The sequence below is a fragment of the Cryptomeria japonica genome, chromosome 2 (assembly GCF_030272615.1).
Source record: "Cryptomeria japonica chromosome 2, Sugi_1.0, whole genome shotgun sequence".
In the NCBI taxonomy this organism is placed as follows: domain Eukaryota; kingdom Viridiplantae; phylum Streptophyta; class Pinopsida; order Cupressales; family Cupressaceae; genus Cryptomeria; species Cryptomeria japonica.
In genome coordinates, this window is record NC_081406.1 from 198790967 (window position 1) to 198800916 (window position 9950).

The following is a 9950-nucleotide window of genomic DNA, read 5'->3' on the forward strand; positions in this document are numbered from 1 at the left end:
GTCAGTAAACCCTGGTTAATGATATATCGAGGCATGTCCAACAAAGAGGATAAACCACACCTCTTAATAATATCTCTATCTACCTGTGTCAACCGAGGAATCAAAGACCATGGTCTAGTAAATTTTTCTCGTGACTAAGGTATGCCAAGCCATTCCTATAACAACAAAACATGTCCAAACATCAGTTCCCATATCTATCCGATATATCTAATTTCATATCAAATCAACTTGAAACAACACAAATATCAAATCAAGTACCATATCAAAAATCAAATCCCATATTGAAATCAAATCAACTTGAAACAACGTAAAAATCAAATCAAGTTCCATATCGAAAATCAAATCCCATATCGAAATCAGCACAAAAACAACTTGAAACAACGCAAATATCAAATCAAGTTTCATATCGAACATCAAGACCCATAATGCAAGCACCATATCGAGAAACCATATCAAAAGATCCATATTGAATATCAAAGACCCATATCGAGAAATCACATCAATGACCCATAACACAAGAAACTCAAAAATCCATATCGCAAGACTCATATCAGGAACCATATCGGAAATCAAGAATCAGAACTCATATCGGACATCAAATTCAATCACAAGGTAAAAATCAAAGATCCATGTCAAAGAACAAATTAGGATCGTCATTCAATCAATCAGCTTGGTACTTCAAACAGGAAAAGCAATTTCCCAATCTATCAAAACTCAGACGTCATCCCAACAGGCAAAAAATTGGATAAACATGAATTCCAAAGCACTTGGCAGACACCTACCCACCCCCAAATCATCTTCCTTCATCTATTTTTCCCCCAAAATGCCATCTTCCCACTCCTTTCTAATTATTTTTCTGCTCATGCAGTAAGAAAACCCTCCCATGCACTAAGCTACCACCCATGCGTTAGATAAACTTGTGTACATGCTAAATTTTTTTCTCTATGCACTAGGTTAACCCTATGCGCTACCCAAATCACCCCCCATGCTATCCTAATACCCCTATGCGCTAGGTTAACCCTATGCGCTACCCTATTCCCTGCATATGCTACCCTATTAGCTCTATGCGCTACCCTCAACCTACGACACACTACAAGACAACTTCCAGATGCTACCCTAGATAAACAACCCTACGCGCTACAGTGTCTATCGTATGCGCTACGGGGTAAACCCTACATGCTAAAATGTGCAAATTTAAAGCAAAATATTAAAAACGTGACCAAAATCGACAAAATGAAAAGCAAAAGGGGCAAAAATTAGGATGACTTACAGGTGGACCATATGCGGCAGGCCTCCGGTATCGACGAATGCACTTGAATTAGTTTGAAGCATAGAGAACCAACATCTTGTCACTCTCACAAAAAAGTCAAATGGGAGAAAATGATACAAATAAAATCACTTTTTACCTTTTATAGGGTAAAAGTAAATTAGGGTTAGTAGGTGGGGCATGTATTTTGCTCATTCTCTCGCTTTTAACCCTAGCAAACATCATTTTTGGGAGATGAATCAATTAACATGCATTCAACACATATAAAATTTCAAAATGCGATCAAATCAAAACTGATTATCAACTCAAAAAAAATTTCAATTTTTTTTATTCATCTCCTGAGGGGGCATTATCAATATCATTCATCAAATATGGGGTATGACATCGACATATCAACATATGACATCACATCAATCAAATTTTGATGACACATCAAATTTTTCTTTGAATCAAAATGTGCACACACGTCACTTCAAAGAGGGGCAAAATGTAGACGTATAAAAATGACCACTTTCCTAAGTAAATATTTAATATTCATTTTATTCTCATTCCTCTATTTAATTAAATCTTTCACATTTATCTATTTGATTAAATAAGTTATTCAATTTATTTAATTAAATTCACCTAATTCTTTCATATCATTTAATTGAATAAATCACTTTATTTAATTAAACCCCCTTTCTACTCTTTTTAATTAAAATTACATTTAATAAAATTGTTCACTTCAAATAAATAAATCTAATTTATTTATTTAAATCCCCCACTTGTATTTATGCAAGTTGCATCTATTTTTGTTGAACTAAAACAATTTATTCTAATTAAAATCACCCTCCCATCCACTTGCATTCTCCTACATCTCCCACTTGCCTCTCTAAGCTCCCTTCTAGATTCTTCTAATCACTTCTAAATTAGCCTCACCCATTTCCTAAATATTGTCACATCCCTAAGCAAAGGGAATTCACTTCTCAAGCCCTCAAAGTCTTTGGAAGTCATTAAAGGCTTTATGTCTTCAACAAGTTAACCTTGAAAGTCTTCCAAACCATTAATCGTTAAGTCAACCCTCTTGCATGATCAGAGACTTTCTCTCTAACTCAACCCACATCTAACCCAGGGGTCTCATCAAGCATTCATTGCTTTGACCACGGTTATTCCTTTAACCCTTGCACAAGAGTTTATCCTTTGGGTAAAAGCTTTGTCCAATGGATAACCCTAACCTAACCTTAACCCTTACCTCCTAAGGTAACCATGAGGTCTTCTCAAGCATTTAATGCTTCTTACATCTCCTCTCAAGTAGTCTTATGTTGACAATTGTCACCATTTCATTGGTGAGAATTGAGTGCATGGATTGATAAGTTTCAATCCTGGCCCTTGATAAGATTATTCAATCTTGACCATCCATTGCCCTATTTTTCCTATAAATAGAGCCCTCATTCACTCATTCTCATATCCAAGTCTTTAGCATCACACTTATAGGCATTTTACTAAGCATATCTAGTCTTAGTTAATTAAACACATTTTTAGTTATACAATTGTTTGAAAATGTTGAAATTGTCTTAGTTAGGATATGTAGATTTATTAGTGTGTTTTTGTCTATTTTACATGTACAATGACCATTTAACTATGTGGATTTGTTGAATGCACCTAATTCGCCTGTGGATCGAGAGAGGGTGGAGGTATGTATTTTTGGCATTGTGATTGTCATTGATGTCAATCAGTATAGGATGGTTACCTGTATAAGAAATGTTTGTGCAGTACTGTTATTGTTGCATACTTAATGAGATATCTTTGATATTCATTAGTAAGTGAGGAAATGTCTTGTAGCACAAACACCTTTGGAATCACCAGTACACAAGTTAGTGTTGACTTGTGCAAGGACTGTAGTCTGATATAGGATATGCTGGCAGTGCATTGTTTCCAACTGCCAAGTGAGTTAGTGTCAACCGACAATCGGTATGCTGAAGGATGTTTGGATAAGAAACAGCAAGACTCCCACCGGATAAAGTAGTCACCATAAGAAGTAGTTGATATGATGATGCAGTCACATGAGTTGATTTAGACTGAAGTTTAGTAGTCTTATGCATGACATGAGCTCTCTGCACAAACAAGTTATCAGTTTGCTTAGTGATCAATGACCGGTAGCAGAAGATAACAGAGCTACACCAGTGAATCGGTGATACAAGTTAAAGGATGATATCCACTAGGAATCTTAGAGCAGTGACTAGTAAGCTAGATGTGATGACCAAAGGTGAGTCATTTATGGAGAGATATCATCAAAAAAATAGATAGTAAACTCTACACTAGTTAAAAACTAGTTAAGGTAAGAATTTTATGGATTTTCCAATTCACATTAAAAATAGATCATGACCCATAGGTTGGTGAAATTGTGAATTGCAGAGGCAGTCAAGGATCAGTTGTTGGTGGAGAGCACACAAAGAGAGTGTGGGAAAATTTTGAGAGATTTGAATTTCAAATCTACCAAGTGTTAGGTGTAAAATGATTGAGGAATCAATGGGTATGTATTGGCAAAATATGGTATAAAGGTTTTTGGAAAAAACCAAAATGATTGATCAAAAAATTTACAAAGTGAAAATCCCGTGAGAGGCGATCCAAAGTGCAGAGTGAAGAGTGAGGAAGTGTTAAGTGATTTAGCAGAGTAGAGTGCAGAGCCGAGGGTATGAGTAGAGAATCGGTGTAGTGCAGAGAAGACACAACTGGTGTAGATAGAGTATGAGTTTTATTGTGATATGATCAAGCTATCAATATCTATTCTAGTAGATCAACTTCCCATTTCTTTCTAACTATTGCAACTTAAAATCCCTTAACTGGGTGGACTTTAACAGGTCCCTTTGTAAAATCCCTTAACCGGGTGACATCTTAATTGATGATCCTAAGTCCTTTAACAAGGCTATCTCTAATAGGGTAAAGGCACTAACAGAACTTAAAGAAAATCCATTAACCGGGTGGCACCTAACAGTCTCTTTGTAATCTCCTATCAGGGATCACTCTTTATAGAGCGTGCTCTAGAAAAGTACAAATTTTGTGAGCATCAACTCACACCGTGGTTTTATCCCATTTGGGTTTCCACGAGATAATTCTTGGTGTTATTGTGTTTTTCATGCATGCATGTTCTCCTACAATAACTATTTGTATTGATGAATATTAAGTTAGTGCAGACTTGAGTAAAAGATTCTAATTATGTATAACTAGTAGGTAACTGATTCACCCCCCCTCTCAGTCACCGGTAGGGACCAACAATTGGTATCAGAGTCTTAGTCCTTAGATTCAAAAGAGATTAACAGCTTAAGGAAAGATCCAAGATGATGCAAAAGGAGGGCCCTAAGTTCTCTAAGGAGAATTACACTTTATGGCATGGTAGAATGAATCTCTACCTAAGAATGCTAGGACATCAATACTGAAATCATGTAAGAATAGAGTACAATGAACCTATAGGGGTTCTCATTGCAGATCAGATCAAAGAAAGGCAATACAACATTACAACTATGGATGTGATTGCTAGAACTCTATCTGATAATGAGTATGTTGAGGTTCAATATTTGAAAAATAACCTATGAGAGGTGGAATAAGCTGAAGACTATTTATGGAGGAGATCCTCATGTACAAAAGGCTAAGGTGGACAACTTAAGAGGAAAATTTGATGAGATGAGGATGCAAGAAGGAGAAAATATAGAACAATATAGAAAAAGAATAAAGGATGTGGTAAATTTCATCAGAAGTGTTGGAGGAAAGCTTGAAGAAGATGATGTGATCAGCAAAATCTTGAGAACCTTTCTACCACAATATGCCATAAGGGTTTCTACAATTTAGGAACTCAGATCCTTCGGAACAGTTAGTGTTTCACTTGACTCACTGATTGGTAAGTTGACTGCCTTTGAACTGAGCAACTATGATAATAGTGTACCAAAGATTGACGCTTCCTTCAAAGCTTCCATGATACCTACACCAACAAGGAAAATAAAAGAAACTGGAAACAATACTACTACAAGAATCGGCCATTCTCATGAATGTGATAACCTATTATCTGAAGAATGAGAACAACATGAGATTGAAGCTCTATTAGCAAGATGACTGCCAAGAGGAAAAGGAAAGTATAAAGGTAAACTTCCCTTGAAGTGTTTTTCTTGCAATAGAATAGGTCATATTGCATCCAGATGTCCTGACAATGATAGGAAGGATAATTTTAGAAGCTACAAAGACAAGAGCAATAAGGAGTGCTATCTTGCAGAAGGAGTTACCGATGAAGAATCATAAGGTTCTGGTGGAGACGTAATTTCTTTTGTAGTGGTAAAGGAAGATAACACAGAGGAAAGTGATATGGCACTAATATCTAGTTCATACTGGTTTGGAGACTAGGTAATTGATAGTGGTTGCACTCACCACATGACCGGTGACAGAAACAAATTCCTTAGAATGAAGGATTGTAATGGAGGAACAATGAGATTCAAAAATGATGTTCCTTGTGCAGTAAAAGGTAAGGGATCTAAAACCCTAAATGATAAAACAATTATTGAAGATGTTTATTGGGTAGAAGGGTTAAAATATAGCCTGTTAAGTGTTGCACAACTTAACAATAAGGATTACTGGTTAGAACTCAATGAAGGAATATGCAAAATAAATGACAAATCAAGAAGTCTTGTCGCTATTAGTAAACAAACTAGAGGAAATCCGTTTTGCTTAGACTCCACTGTAGGAAGTTACCTAATGGAAAAGGTAGAAGATAGTTAGCTATGGCACAAAAGATTGTGTCATGTAAATTTTGATAGTATAGCAAAGGTTAGTAAAATGAAGTCTTTCAGAGGTATGCTTGACATTATGAAACCCGAGAATGCTATGTGTAAAGAATGTCAACTAGGAAAGTTGACCAGATCTAGCTTCAATAGAAAATCTTATTCATCTAGGAATATGCTAGACTTAGTGCATATAAATTTGTGTGATCCTATGAGAACTAAGAGTTTCTATGGGGACCGATACTTCATGTTGTTTGTAGATGATTTCTCAAAAATGATGTGGGTTGTGTTCTTGAAAGAAAAATATGAAGCCTTTCACATATTTAAGGTCTTCAAGGCTCGAGTAGAGAGAGGAACCAGTAAGAGTCTGAAATATTTGAGATCAGACAGAGCAGGAGAGTTCACCTCTCAAGAGTTCATAAATTACTGTGAAGGACAAGGGATTATGAGATAGATGTCTGCACCCATAACACCTCAGCAAAATGGGATTGCTAAAAGAATAAATAGAACTTTGATTGATTGTGCGAGGAGTCTGATGATACAAAAGGATATTCCACATGTCTTTTGGAGAGAAGTAGTAAGTATTGTTGTGTATACCTTGAACAAGATACAGGTGAAGAAGGGGACAAATAAGACTCCCTATGACTTATGGTGTGGATACTCACCCAATGTGAGCTATTTCAAAGTATTTGGAAGCAGGTGCTATATTAAGAGGGATGAGTACTCTGGAAAGTTTGATCCCAAGAGTGATGAAGGAACCTTATTAGGTTACTCCATAGAGAGAAATCATATCGGTGTTTGAACAAAAGTACCAGTAAGATTGTGGAGAGTGCCAATGTCAGAGTAGATGAGTTCTTTGAGAAAAATGAACAGGATGGCAAGAGTGAACCAGAGGATTATCAAGGATTTGAATACACTGTACCGGTCGAACCTGCTGAAGAGAATCCTATTGTAGTGGCAAATGAGGAAGAATGTGAAGTAGAACCTGCACAACCAGTAGAAGAAGCTCCAAGGAATGAATCGATACTAACAAGGTATGTCAGAAACAATCACTTTGTTGACAAAGATGCTAGAGTTTTGAATAGAAGAAGAGAAAGAGAGAAACATGTATTCTCTCCAAAATTGAGCCCAAAACAACAAAGGAGGCTTTAAAATATCAAGACTGGATCAAAGCCATGCAGGAGGAACTAGAGAAAATTGAGAAAAATGAAACTTGGACTCTTGTGCCCAGACTATAGAACAAAAATGTGATAGGCACCAAATGGATGCTTAGAAACAAAATGGATGAAACTGGTCAAGTAGTAAGAAAAAAAGAAAGGTTATTTTGCAAAGGGTATGCTCAAGAAGAAGGTTTGGATTAACCTTTGCACTAGTGGCTAGGCTAGAAGGGGTTAGAATATTGCTTGCTTATGTTGCTTACAAGAAGTTCAAATTTTACCAAATGGATGACAAATCAACATTCTTGAATGGTATTTTAGAGGAAGAAGTATACATTGAGGGTATGTGTAGGATCATGGTGTGCCAAAACAGGCCCTTAAGTGGCAATGAAATTTAAGAAAATCAAAGTTATGCAACTTGACATGAAAATTTGAATAAGTTGTGAACATTATTTTTAAAATATGTAAGAAGAGAATATATATAAAATTTAATGTAGTTTCTAAGCTACTAGTTGTTTTTTGGAAAAAAAAAAATCCTATTTGATGAAAATTTCAAATTTCAATGCAGTGGTACTAAAATTTCAGGAAAAAAATAAGAAGTAGACGTATGTCTGACCACCCTAATCACAATCAAATCTTAATAATTTTTTATAATATTTATAATATAAGTATTAGACTCATGTCCGGATGTGACACATATCTTTTTTTTTTTTTTTATAAATTAAATAATTATTTATGAATTTTTTACAACTTTTCAGAAATTCAGAAACTTCTACGTCTGACCATGTTAACTTGGTCAAAACCTTATGAAATTTAATTTAATTTTATTTTTCCCTATAGTAGATGAAGCATAGGATGTGATGCATGTTTCGGTTTCAAAAAATGTTATAGCGTTTTAAATTTATGAGTGTTTTTCAATCAGTATATCAATCAAGACTATTGTCAAAATTCAATTAGAAAATAAATAATAATTATTTATTAAAGTCAAAATAAGACAAGCCTTATATTGTTGGAAAGCTAGGAACGTTCTTAAAAAACCCTTTTCGTTTTATCAATTTTGGTTACAAAAAAAGTCGTCAGCCACCAATGTAAAGTCTGGAAAATCAAGGAATACTGAAAAACACGTTTTTTCAGTTGACTTTCCAGGCTTGTCACTTCCAAGCCAAATACCAAAGCATTCCCGAGCCAAAATTTGAAATTTGAAAATTTGACTAGAAAAATCGAATATTGGATTTTATCCGATATCCGATTTTAGTAAAAAAATTTGTGGTCCCCAAACAATTTCCTGTTGCTGCCATTTATTTGGTAAACTGCCACATGGTAGAAATCCAATATCCTATTAAATCGGATATCGGATTTTATTATTCATATTTTAGAGAGAGAGAGAGAGAGAGAGAGAGAAGGAGACCCCTAATGACACAATTTGGTGTCTTAAGGGATCCTATGGTGTTGTTAGGGGTCATATGGTGTCTTAAGGGGTCATATGGTGTCCCATGAACCCTTATGACCTCTTAGGACACCATATGACCCCTAATGACACCATATTGGGTCACTTTGGGTCATACTATTTCCTAAGGGGTCATATTGTGTCCTAAGGGGTCCTATGGTGTCCCAAGACACCATATGACCCCTAACGACACCATAGGACCCCTTAAGACACCAAATCATGTTGTTAGGGGTCATATTGTGTCTTACGGGGTCGTAGGAAACAATATGACCCCTAACGACATGATTTATTGTCTTAAGGAGTCCTATGGTGTCATTAGGGGTCGTGTGGTGTCCATAGGGGTCATATGGTGTCCCATGAACCCTTATGACCTCTTAGGACACCATATTGGGTCGCCTTGGGTCATATTGTAGGGAAAAGGGGTTATATTGTGTCATAAGGGGTTCTATGGTGTCCCAAGACACCATATGACCCCTATGGACACTGCATGACCCCTAATGACACCATAGGACCCCTTAAGACACCAAATCATGTCATTAGGGGTCATATTGTGTCTTACGGGGTTGTAGGTCACAATATGACCCCTAACGACATGATTTAGTGTGTTAAGGGGTCCTATGGTGTTGTTAGGGGTTGTATGGTGTTCATAGGGGTCATATGGTGTCCCATGAACCATTATGACCTCTTAGGACACCATATGACCCCTAATGACACCATATTGGGTCGCTTTGGGTCATATTATAGGGAAAAGGGGTCATATTATGTCATAAGGGGTCCTAAGGTGTCCCAAGACACCATATGACTCCTATGGACATCGTATGACCCCTAACAACACCATAGGACCCCTTAAGACACCAAATCATGTCATTAGGGGTCATATTATGTCTTACGGGGTCGTAGGACACAATATGACCCCTAACAACATGATTTAGTGTCTTAAGGGGTCCTATGGTGTCGTTAAGGGTCATAAGGTGTCTTAAGGGGCCATATGGTGTCCATGAACCCTTATGACCTCTTAGGCCACCATATGACCCCTAATGACACCATATTGGGTTGCTTTGGGTCATATTGTGTCCTAAGGGGTCATATTGTGTTCTAAGGGGCCCTATGTTGTCCCAAGACACCAGATGATCCCTATGGACACCATAGGACCCCTTAAGACACCAAATCATGTCGTTATGGGTCATATTGTGTCTTACTGGGTCGTAGGACATAATATGACCCCTAACAACATGACTTAGTGTCTTAAGGCATCCTATGGTGTTGTTAGGGGCCGTATGGTGTCCATAGAGGTCATATGGTGTCCCATTAACCCTTATGACCTCTTAGGACAC